Raw genomic sequence first — 12,566 nt, 5'->3', positions numbered from 1 at the left:
TGTTGGCTAGTTTGCCCTCATTTATAATTGTGACATTACCCTTATTCCATTCCTTTTTCAGCTCCCTGTGCAATCTCAACCCCACATCTTGCCTACTATTTTGGAAGTCTACATAAGATTCCCATAATGTTTTTTTTCACCCTTGCAGTTTGTTAACCTCACCCGCAAAGATTCAACATTCTCTGACCCTATGTCACCTCTTCCTAAAGATGGAATTCCATCTCTTACCAACAGAGCCACACCACTGCCTATGTCTTTCTGCCTGTCCTTTCAATACAAAGTTTATCCTTTGATCTTAAGCTCCCAACAATAACCTTCTTTCAGCCACAACTAGGTGATGCTCACGACTTCATACTGACCAATCTCTAATTGCACCACAGGTTCATCCACCTTTTTCCGAATGCTGAGCCATTTAGATACAACACCCTTAGTCCTGAATTCTACACTCTTTTGAATTTTGTCTCTGTGGTACAATTGAACTCTTTGCTCTGTCTGCATTTGTACTCAGTCACTGGCTTGTCCTTCCTTACATTCATGTTACACCCATCATCTACTTGTAAACCTGCTGGCTCATCCTCGGCTCATCCTCAGCTCTATCACACTGGTTCCCATTCCCCACCATATTAGTTTAAAGCACTCCCAACAGCTCTAGTGAAACTGACCGCAAGAATACTGGTCCCCCTCAGATTCAGTGCAACCGGTCCCCTTTGTGCTGGTCACACCTGCTGCAGAAGAGGTCCCAATGATCCAGAAATCTGACTGCTATGCTATCACGGTGCCAATAAATAAGTCCCAGTGCCGAAACCCGGGATTGAACCAGGGACCTTTAGATCTTCAGTCTAACGCTCTCCCAACTGAGCTATTTCGGCTGATATATCTGCATATTTTTGGTTCATCTCTGTCTTGTACCTCACCATTCCCGTACCTGCAGTATTGTATTTCCCTCTGTATTGTATCTCACCATTCCAGCATCTGCAGTATTGTAGTTCCTTAAACCTCACCCTTCCAGTATCTCAGAATCAGAATTATTATCACCAGCACCTGTCCTGAAATTTGTTAACTTAGCAGCAGCAGTTCAATGCAATACATAATATAGAAGAAAGAAAATAAAACAATAATAACAAATAAGTAAATCAATTTACAGTATTACATATATTCATAGATTAAAATCATGCAAAAAACAGAAATTATGCACATTAATAAAAGTGAGGTAGTGTTCACGGGTTTAATGTCCATTTAGGAATCAGATGGCGGAGGGGAAGAAGCCGTTCCTGAATCACTGAGTATGTGCCTTCAGGCTTCTGTACCTCCTACCTGATGGTAACAGTACGAAAAGGGCATGCCCTGGGTGCTGGAGGTCCTTAATAATGGACGCTGCCTTTCTGAGACACCACTCCCTAAAGATGCCCTGAGTACTTTGTAGGTTTGTACCCAAGATGGAGATGACTAGATTTACAACCCTCTGCAGCTTCTTGGTCCTGTGCAGTAGCCCCTCCATACCAGACAGTGATGCAGCCTGTCAGAATGCTCTCCATGGTACATCTATAGAAGTTTTTGAGTATATTTGTTGACATACCAAATCTCTTCAAACTCCTAATGAAGTATAGTCACTGTCCTGCCTTCTTTATAACTGCATTGATAATGTTGGGACCAGGTTAGGTCCTCAGAGATCTTGACACCCAGGAACTTGAAACTGCTCACTCTCTCCACTTCTGATCCCTCTGAGGACTGGTATGTGTTCCTTCATCTTACTCTTCCTGAAGTCTACTGTTACGTATCCCATAAATAGGTTGCCAAACCAGCAGAAATGGACCACTTAGTTGGAGTCTGGTTTAACAGAAGCTAATAAAGTTTTATTAAAGAAATAAGTAACACAGTACTCTAATCTTAAGGATATAAATGCAACAGGTTAGCAATGATAAAACATACGTACACAGAACTAGGGTAATAGGAATAAACCAAGCTCTATCGCAGTCTAGGGGTAAAATGACCAGTCTCAAGTGACGCAGAGTTCAGTTCAGCTTAGTACAGTTCGCAGTTATCGCTGTTGTGCCGTTGGAGAGAGAGATAATGCAAATTTTGATTCAAACAGACCTTTGATGTTCTTCGCAGTTAGCTTTCGGGCGAACCCTTTTATGTCTTCTGTGGTCACCGACTGTGACCCCTCCGTTCTGGATACGACCGTTCTTCCGCGGTGAACCCGGCACCCAGGCAAGGGCGGACACACACAGCAGGTTCCCGCCGATCATACCCTTTCACCCTGTGCGTCTATGGTCGGTTCCCGCGACCAGACCTCCAAACTCCCACCAACTTGTGGGGGCACACCGCTCTTCCAGGGTCTCGTTATCTCATGATCTCGTGGTGTGTGTCATGCCTTGGCAAACCTGTTCTTTTTATCCCTCTGCTGGGGTATCGCCTGTCCATCAAACTTCAAACAGTTCAGGTTCAAAGCAACCGGTCTGTCAATATTCTGAAGTTTGTTTCTTTCTCGTTAATCTCTCTCTTCTCTCTTGTTAGCATTTTGAATGTTTCTCCATTGTCTCTCTTATCTCTTTCATCAGCATCAATCTTCTGATAACTTGGTTTGTCGTCACACTACAATCAGCTCTTTTGTCTTACTGACGTTGAGTGCAAGGTTGTTACTATGACACCACTCCACTAGTTGGCATATCTTGCTCCTGTACACCCTCTCGTCTCCATCTGAGATTCTACCAACAATGGTTATATCATCGGCAAATTTATAGATGGCATTTCAGCTATGCCTAGCCACACAGTCATGGGTGTAGAGAGAGTAGAGCAGTGGGCTAAGCACACACCCCTGAGGTGCACCAGTGTTGATCGTCAGTGAGAAGGAAATATTATCACCAATCTGCACAGATTGTGGTCTTCTGGTTTGGAAGTCGAGGATCCAATTGCAGAGGGAGGTACAGAGGTCCATGTCCTGTAACTTCTTAATCAGGATTGTGGGAATGATGGTATTAATTGCTGAGCATTGTCACATGTACATCAAAATAGCGAAACATACAGTGAAATGCATCGTTTGCATCCAGTCTAATCAGTGAGGATTGTGCTGGATAGCCCACAAGTGTTGCTACATTAAATGCTGAGCTATAGTCAATAAACAGCATCCTGACATCAGTGTTTGTATTGTCCAGGTGGTCTGAGGTCGTGTGAAGAGCCATTGAGATTGCATCTGCATTAACCCATTGTGGCGATAGGCAAATTGCAATGGGTCCATGTCCTTGCTGAGGCAGGAGTTGAGTCTAGTCATGACCAACCTCTCAAAGCATTTCATAACTCTGGATGTGAGTGCTACTGAGCGATAGTCATTAAGGCAGCTCACATTCTGCAGTATTATATTTCCCTCTGCATGGTCTCACCATTCCAGCATCTGCAGTATTGTAGTTCTTTAAACATCACTCTTCCAGTATCTCTGGCATTCTTTCCCTATGTTTTGCCCCTCACAGTTCCTGCATCTGCAGTATTGTATATCCTTGGCTTTGTAACTCACCATTCCTGTATCTGTGCAATTGCGTTTCTCCTTTACCTCACTGTTCCTGTATCCGCAATACTGTATTACTCCTGTGCTTTATAATTCACCGTTGCTGCATGTGCAGTATTGTATTATTCCTGTTCTTTGTAACTCACCGTTGTATTACTCCTGGGCCTTGTACCTCACCATTGCTCTATCTGCAGTATTTTGATTCTTCTCTCACTTATCCCTCACCATTACAGAATATTATTTATTTTATTTTGTTGAGAGATACAGCCCACCCAAGAACTTATTTGTGGTACAGTTTAAAATAACCAAATAACCTCTTATCATTTGGACTGTGGGAGTAAACTGGGGCACCCGGAGGAAACTCATGTGCACATGGGAAGTACTAACACACCTACCTACAGAGGATGCCGGAATTGAACTCTTTAGTTCCAACACACCGAGCTGTAATAGAGATGAACCAACCACTACGCTACCGCGGTGACAATAAAGGAGATCTTCAGTCTAACGCTCTCCCAACTGAGCTATTTCGGCTGACACAGCTGCAGTGTTGTTGTTCTCCACTCTCGTGTACCTCACCATTGCAGCATCTGCAGTATTGTACAGCATTTCCGCGTGCTTTAAACCTGACCTTTCCTCTATCTATGGTATTGTACACTCCTCTGTTTTGTGCCTCACCATTGCTGTATCTGCGGTATTGTAGTTCTCCTCTCCCTCGACCCTCACCAGTACAGAATATTGTTTATTTTATTTTACTGAGAGCTACAGGGCAGAACAGGCCCCTCCGACCCACCAACCTGTGCTGCCCTGTAGCTCTCAGCTGTAATATTATTGTCATAACAATCAGGTTGGGGTTAAATCGGTGGATTCATGCTGCCCAGGAATCCACTGATTTAACTCTAACCCAGTCGTGGGATGGTTTAAAATAATCAGTTAAACTACTAACCACCTGGACTGTGGGAGCAAACTGCAGCACCCCGGAACAAAACCCATGTGCACCCGAGAAGGACTTTCAAACCTACTTACAGAGGACGTCAGAATTGAACTCTGAAATCAAATGAGTTGCAACAGTGTTGCACTAACTGCTGTTACCATGGTGCACAATAAATGCTGTATTGTTGTTCTCCGCTGTTCTTTATCTCACCGTTCCATCATCTGCAGTATTGTATTTCCCTGTGCTTTCTACCTCCAACATTCCTCTATCTGCGGTATTGTATACTCATCTGTCTTGTACCTCACCATTGAACCTTCTGCAGTGTTTTGCTCCCCCTCTGCCTTGTACCTCACCATTGCGGCATCTGCAGAACTGTAGTTCTTTGTACCTCACCGTTCTGGTACCTGCAGAACTGTGATTTTCCTCAGCCTTATACCTCATCGTTGCTGTATCTGCAGTATTGTACCTTTTCTGTGCCTTAGACTATAAGAGATGGGAGCAGAATGAGGCCATTCAGCCCTTCGAGTCTGCTCTGTCATTGCATGGCTGATCCTGGATCACCTTCAACTCCATACACCTGCTTTCTTGCCATATCCTTTGATGATCTGAAAGATCAGGAATCTATCAACTTCTGCTTAAACATTCTCACAGACTTGTCCTCCGCCACAGTCTGTGGCAGAGCGTTCCACAGATTCACTGCTGTGTGGCAACCTGTAAATTTACTTTCTGGGAATCTTGCACAGGGACTCCTATGTACTCCTGATGTTTGAACCTTCTCTCCATTTAGATAATAGTCTGCAATGTTGTTCCTGCTTTATATTATTGACTAATTTTCCCTCATTTCATAGTCATAGTCATAGTCATACTTTATTGATCCCGGGGGAAATTGGTTTTCATTACAGTTGCACCATAAATAATAAATAGTAATAGAACCATAAATAGTTAAATAGTCATATTTAAATTACTATGCCAGTAAATTATGAAATAAGTCCAGGACCGGCCTATCGGCTCAGGGTGTCTGACCCTCCAAGGGAGGAGTTGTAAAGTTTGATGGCCACAGGCAGGAATGACTTCCTATGACGCTCTGTGCTGCATCTCGGAGGAATGAGTCTCTGGCTGAATGTACTCCTGTGCCCACCCAGTACAATGTGTAGTGGATGGGAGACATTGACCAAGATAGCATACAACTTGGACAGCATCCTCTTTTCAGACTCCACCGCCAGAGTGTCCAGTTCCATCCCCACAACATCACTGGCCTTACAATGAGTTTGTTGATTCTGTTGGTGTCTGCTACCCTCAGCCTGCTGCCCAAGCACACAACAGCAAACATGATCGCACTAGCCATCACAGACTCGTAGAACATCCTCAGCATCGTCCGGCAGATGTTAAAGGACCTCAGTCTCCTCAGGAAATAGAGACGGCTCTGACCCTTCTTGTAGAAAGCCTCAGTGTTCTTTGACCAGTCCAGTTTATTGTCAATTCGTATCCCCAGGTATTTGTAATCCTCCACCATGTCCACACAGACCCCCTGGATGGAAACAGGGGTCACCGGTACCTTAGCTCTCCTCAGGTCTACCACCAGCTCCTTAGACTTTTTCACATTAAGCTGCAGATAATTCTGCTCACACCATGTGACAAAGTTTCCTACCGTAGTCCTGTACTCAGCCTCATCTCCCTTGCTGATGCATCCAACTATGGCAGAGTCATCAGAAAACTTCTGAAGATGAAAAGACTCTGTGCAGTAGTTGAAGTCCGAGGTGTAAATGGTGAAGAGAAAGGGAGACAAGACAGTCCCCTGTGGAGCCCCAGTGCTGCTGATCATTCTGTCGGACACACAGTGTTGCAAGCACACGTACTGTGGTCAATTTACAATTGAGACATTACACTTATTACATGCCTTTTTCAGCTCCCTGTGCAATCTCAACCCCACATCTTGGCTACTACTTGGAGGCCTACATTTGATTCTCATAATGTTTTTTTTTACCCTTGCAGTTTGTTAACCCCACACACAAAGATTCAACATTCTCTGACCCTATGTCACCTCTTTCTAAAGATGTAATTCCATCTCTTACCAACAGAGCCACACCACTGCCTATGCCTTCCTGTCTGTCCTTTCGATACAAAGTTTATCCTTTCATGTTAAGTTCCCAACAATAACCTTCTTTCAGCCACAACATCATACCGACCAATCTCTAATTGCACCACGAGTTCATCCACCTTATTCCGAATGTTAAGTGTATTTCAATACACCTTCAGTCCTGCATTCTACACCCTTTTGAATTTTGCCTCTGTGGTACAATTTAACACTTTGCTCTGTCTGCATTTGTACCCAATCATTGGCTTGTCCTTCCTTACATTCATGTTACACCCATCATCTACTTGTAAACCTGCTGGCTCATCCTCAACTCTATCATACCGGTTCCCATTCCCCACCATATTAGTTTAAACCTCTCCCAACAGCTCTAGTAAACCTGCCCGCAAGAATATTGGGCCCCTCGGATTCAAGTGCGACCCATCCCTCTGTGCAGGTCACACCTGCCGCAGAAGAGGTCCCAATGATCCAGAAATTTGAATCCCTGCCTCCTATTCCAATTCTTCAAACACTCATTTCTCTGCCACCTCATTCTATTCCTGTCCTCACCGTCGGGTGGCACAGGCAGCAATCCGGAGATGACTACCCTTCAGGTCCTGCTTCTCAGCTTCCTTCCTAACTCCCTGTATTCTGTTTTCAGAACCTCCTCCCTTTTTCTACCCATGTCATTGGTACCAATTTGTACCACGACCTCTGGCTGCTCACCCTCCCATTTCAGGATATTGTGGACGTGCTCAGAAACATCACAAACCCTGGCACCTGGGAGGCAAACTACCATTCGCATTTCTTTGTTGCATCCACAAAGTCACCTGTCTGTCCCCCTAACTATAGAGTCCCCTATCACTGCCGCCATCCTTGTCAGTTTCCTACTCTCCTGAGCCACAGGGCCAGACTCAGTGCCAGAGGCATGGATGCTGTTGCTTCCCCCAGGTAGGTTCCCCCCCCCCACAACAGTGCTCAGAATGGGGTATTTATTGTTGAAGGGGCCGGTCACAGGGGTGCTCTCCACTATCTGATGTTCTCCCTTCCCTCTCCTGACAGTCATCCATTTATCAGTCTCCTGTAGCCTTGGGGTGACTACCTCCCTGTAGCTCCTGTCTATCACCGCCTCACTTTCCCTAACAAGCCGAAGATCATCGAGCTGCAGCTCCAGTTCCCTAACACAGTCTCTAAGGATCTGCATCTCGATGCACCAGGTGCAGATGTGGCCATTGGGGAGGCTGGTAGTCTCCTGGAAATCCCACATCTGACACCCAGAACAGAACACTGGCTCTGTAGACACACCCGCTATTCTCTCCAGATTTAAGTAATAAATCAGGAGTGAGGTTATCTACATACCTTGCTTCTGCCTGTTCTTGTTGAAGCCCTGTTGAGCCAAAGCCTTACCACTCTGACCCTGACCACTCTGATGATGACCGCTCCATTAGAGGGGACCCCTCTTTTATGCAGACTGGGTTTTTAAAGTTTTTTGCCTGACTTGAATGGGAATGCTTCTACTGTGTCTGCACAGTACTCCAATCAATGACTCGCGCTGAGAAAGCCTCCTGCTGATTGAAGCTCTTTGCTCCGTCCCTCACTATTACAGAATATTACTTATTTTATTTTATTGAGACATAGAGCACAGAACAGGCCTGTCCGGCCCACCCAGCTGTTCCACCCAGGAATCCACTGATTTAACCCTAACCTAATTGTGGTACGGTTTAAAAAAATACAATTAACCTACTAGCCAGTCTGGCTTTGGACAGAGGGACTGTGTACAAGGGAAGGACACTACTTACAGAGGATGCCACAACTGAATTCCAAACTCTGACTCTACAAGCTGTAATAGTGTCACACTAACTGCTATGCCATCGCGGTGACAATAAGTATGTCCCAGTGCCGAAACCCGGGATTGAACCAGGGACCTTTAGATCTTCAGTCTAACGCTCTCTCAACTGAGCTATTTCGGTTGATATATCTGCATTTTGTGGTTCACCACTGTCTTGTACCTCACCCTTCCTGTATTTCATAATATGAATTAGAATCAGGTTTATTTTCAGCAGTATGTGTCATGAAATTTGTTAACTTAACAGCAGCAGTTCAATTCAATACATAATGTAGAACAAAAGAAATAATAAACAAGTAAATCATATTACAGTATTACGTATACTGAATAGATTAAAATCGTGCAAAAAACAGAAATAATGCATATTGAAAAAGTGAGGTAGTGTTCACTGGTTCAATGTCCATTTAGGAATCGGGTGGCAGAGGGGAATCACTGAGTGAGTGCCTTCAGGCTCCTACCTAGTGGTAACAGTGAGAAAAGGGCATGCCCTGGGTGCTGGAGGTCTTTAATAATGGACGCTGCCTTTCTGAGACACCGCTCCTTGAAGGTGTCCAGGGTACTTTGTAGGCTAGTACCCAAGATGGAGCCGACTAAATTCACAACCCTCTGCAGCTTTTTTCAGTCTTGTGCAGTAGCCCCTCCATACCAGACAGTGATACAGCCTGTCAGAATGCTCTCCACGGTACACCCAGGAACCTGAAGCTGCTCACTCTCTCCACTTTTGATCACTCTATGAGGATTGGTATGTGTTCCTTCGTCTTACCCTTCCTGAGGTCCACAATCAGTTCTTTCATCTTACTGACGTTGAGTGCCAGGTTGTTGCTGTGACACCACTCCACTAGTTGGCATATCTCACTCCTGTATGCCCTCTTGTCACCACCTGAGATTCTACCAAAAACGGTCAGCAAATCATCAGCAAATTTATAAATGGTATTTCAGCTATGCCGAGCCACACAGTCATGGGTATAGAGAGTAGAGCAGAGCAGTGGGCTAAGCACACACCCCTGAGGTGCGCCAGTGTTGATCGTCAGCAAGGAGGATATGTTATCACCAATCCACACAGATTGTGGTCTTCCGGTTTGGAAGTTGAGGATTCTATTGCAGAGGGAGGTACAGAGGTCCGTGTTCTGTAACTTCTCAGTCAGGATTGTGGGAATGATGGTATTAAATGCTGAGCTATAGTCGATGAACAGCATCCTGATATAGGTGTTTGTGTTGTCCAGGTGGTCTGAGGCCGTGTGAAGAGTCATTGATGATTGCATCTGCCGTTGACCTATTGTGGTGATAGGCAAATTGCAATGGGTCCATGTCCTTGCTGAGGCAGGAGTTGAGTCTAGTCATGACCAACCTCTCAAAGCATTTCATCACTGTAGATGTGAGTGCTACTGGGCGATAGTCATTAAGCAGCTCTGCATGGTCTCACCATTCCAGCATCTGCAGTATTGTAGTTCTTTAAACATCACCCTCCCAGTATCTCTGGCATTCTTTCCCTATGTTTCGTCCCTCACAGTTCCTGCATCTGCAGTATTGTATATCCTTGTCTTTGTAACTCACCATTCCTGCATCTGTGCAATTGCGTTTCTCCCTGGCTGTACCTCACTGTTGCTGTATCTGCAGTAGTGTATTACTCCTGTGCTTTGTAACTTACCGTTGCTGCATCTGTGCAATTGCGTTTCTCCCTGGCTGTACCTCACTGTTGCTGTATCTGCAGTAGTGTATTACTCCTGTGCTTTGTAACTTACCGTTGCTGTATCTGTGCAATTGCGTTTCTCTCTGGCTGTAACTCACTGTTGCTGTATCTGCAGTATTGTATTACTCCTGTGCTTTGTAACTCACCATTGCTGTATCTGCAGTATTTCGATTCTTCTCTCACTCAACCCTCACCATTCTTTCCCTATGTTTCGTCCCTCACAGTTCCTGCATCTACAGTATTGTATATCCTTGGCTTTGTAATTCACCGTTCCTGAATCTGTGGAATTGTGGTTCTCCTCTACCTGTACCTCACCGTTGCTGTATCTGTAGTATTGTATAACTCCTGTTCTTTGCAACTCACCGTTGTGATATCTGCACTATTGTATTACTCCTGTGCCTTGTCATAGTCATAGTCATACTTTATTAATCCCTAGGGAAATTGGTTTTCGTTACAGTTGCTCCATAAATAATAAATAGTAATAGAATCATAAATAGTTAAATGTTGGTTTAAAATAAGCAATTAACCTCCTTCACAGTCAATGGTTTCTGCATGTCTATTTTGACCATGGAGAGTCTGTCTCCACTAACTCAGCACTTGGTCTGTCTCCTACCCTGCCTTGTGATTCAAATGCTCATCCAAATGGTCCTTAAATATCTGCCTGCACCACCTCCACAGGCAGTGTGTTCCAGATTGTAACCTCCTAGGGAGAGAGGACAGTTTTCCTCATATCCTCCTCAAACCACACATTTCTCGCGTTAAACTTATGTTGCACATATCTCAGGCTTGTGTGCATTAAATTCCATGCTAACCTTGCAACCTTCCAAGCAAGCTAACCTTGGTGTCATCCGTAAATTTGCTGATCCAGTTTACCACATTCTCATCCAGATCATTAATTCGGACTGCAGGAGTAAACAGGGGCACTCGGAGGAAACCCATGTGCACATGGGAAGTACTTACAAACCTACCTACAGAGGAAGCCAGAATTGAACTTCCAAAACCTCGAGTTGTAATAGAGATGCCTCAACCACTACGCTACCACGGTGCCAATAAACGAGTTCCAGATCCAAAACCCAGGACTGAACCAGGGACCTTTAGATCTTCAGTCTAACACTCTCCCAACTGAGCTATTTCAGCTGACAAATCTACAGTATTGTGGTTCTCCAATGTCGTGTACCTCACCATTGCAGTATCTGCAGTATTGTACTATCCCTGTGCTTTAAACCTGACCATTCCTCTATCTGAGGTATTGTACATTTCTCTGCCTTGTACCTCACCGTTGCCGTATCTGCAGTATTGTAGTTCTCCTCTGCCTGGTTCCTCACTGTTCCAGCATCTGCAGTATTTTGTTCCTCCTCCGGCATGTTCCTCACCATTGCTTTATCTGCGGTATTGTAGCTTTCTTGTGCTTTGTAATTCACCGTTGTTTATCTGCGGTATTGTAGCTTTCTTGTGCTTCGTAATTCACCGTTGCTTTATCTGCGGTATTGTAGCTCTCTTGTGCTTTGTAACTCACAATTACTTTATCTGCGGTATTGAAGTTCCTCACCGTTCCAGCGTTTACAGTATTTTGTTCCTCTTCTGCCTTGTACCTCACCACTGCTGTCTACAGTATTGTGAATCTCCTCTCCCTCATCCCTCACCATCACAGAATATTATTTATTTTATTTTATTCAGAGATAGAGCACAGAACAGGCCCATCCATCCCACCAAGCTGTGCCACCCAGGAACTCTGATTTAACCCTAACCTAATGGTGGGATGGTTTACAAAAACAGTAAACCTACTAACCAGTACATCTTTGGACTGTGGGAGGAAACCGCAGCAGTTGGAGGACATGGAGATGGGAAGATGGGAAGGACTTACCAACTTACGCAGAACATCGAAATTGTACTCTGAACTCTGACACCCTGCGCTGTAATAGTGTCACGCAGACCACTACGGTACCATTGTGTCCAATAAATAATTCCCAGTGCTGAAACCTGGGATTGAATCAGGGACCTTCAGATCTTCAGTCTAACACTCTCCCAACTGAGTTATTTCAGCTGACATACATGCAGTATCATTATTCTCCATTGTTCTTTATCTCACTGTTGCAGCATCTGCAGTATTGTATTTCCCTGTGCTTTGTACCTCACCGTTCCATCATCTGCAGTATTGTTTACTCACCTGTCTTGTACCTCACCATTGAACTAACTGCAATACTTTGCTCCTCCTCTGCTTAGTACCTCACCGTTGCAGTATCTGCAGCATTGTATGCTCCTTTGCCTTTTACCTCACTATTCCAGCATCTGTAGTATTTTAGTTCTCCCCTGCGTAAAACCTCATCCTTCCATTATCTAGGACATAGTACTTCCCTGTGCTTTGTACCTCACCATTCCTGTATCTGCAGAACTGTGGTTCTCCTCAGCCTTATACGTCATCGTTGCTGTATCTACAGTATTGTACCTTTCCTATACCTGATACCATAAGAGATGGGAGCAGAATTAGGCCATTCAGCCCCTCAAGTCTGTTCTGTCATTCTATGT

The 12,566-nt window shown here is 44.6% G+C and overlaps 3 non-coding genes across 3 annotated transcripts; all 3 read right to left on the bottom strand.

Moving 5' to 3' along the window:
• Positions 1-796: 796 nt before the first annotated feature.
• Positions 797-869, bottom strand: trnaf-gaa (transfer RNA phenylalanine (anticodon GAA)). The gene has a single exon. It is a non-coding gene; the product is annotated as a tRNA-Phe (tRNA).
• A 7,532-nt stretch (positions 870-8,401) lies between these two features.
• trnaf-gaa (transfer RNA phenylalanine (anticodon GAA)) lies at positions 8,402-8,474 on the bottom strand. The gene has a single exon. It is a non-coding gene; the product is annotated as a tRNA-Phe (tRNA).
• A 3,537-nt stretch (positions 8,475-12,011) lies between these two features.
• trnaf-gaa (transfer RNA phenylalanine (anticodon GAA)) lies at positions 12,012-12,084 on the bottom strand. Its single transcript has one exon. It is a non-coding gene; the product is annotated as a tRNA-Phe (tRNA).
• Between the last annotated feature and the right edge of the window lie 482 nt (positions 12,085-12,566).

This window comes from Mobula birostris, chromosome 22, assembly GCF_030028105.1.
Source record: "Mobula birostris isolate sMobBir1 chromosome 22, sMobBir1.hap1, whole genome shotgun sequence".
Taxonomy (NCBI): Eukaryota; Metazoa; Chordata; class Chondrichthyes; order Myliobatiformes; family Myliobatidae; genus Mobula; species Mobula birostris.
Note: the sequence above shows the minus strand (reverse complement) of the source record. Positions and strands in the feature narration are given on the sequence as shown.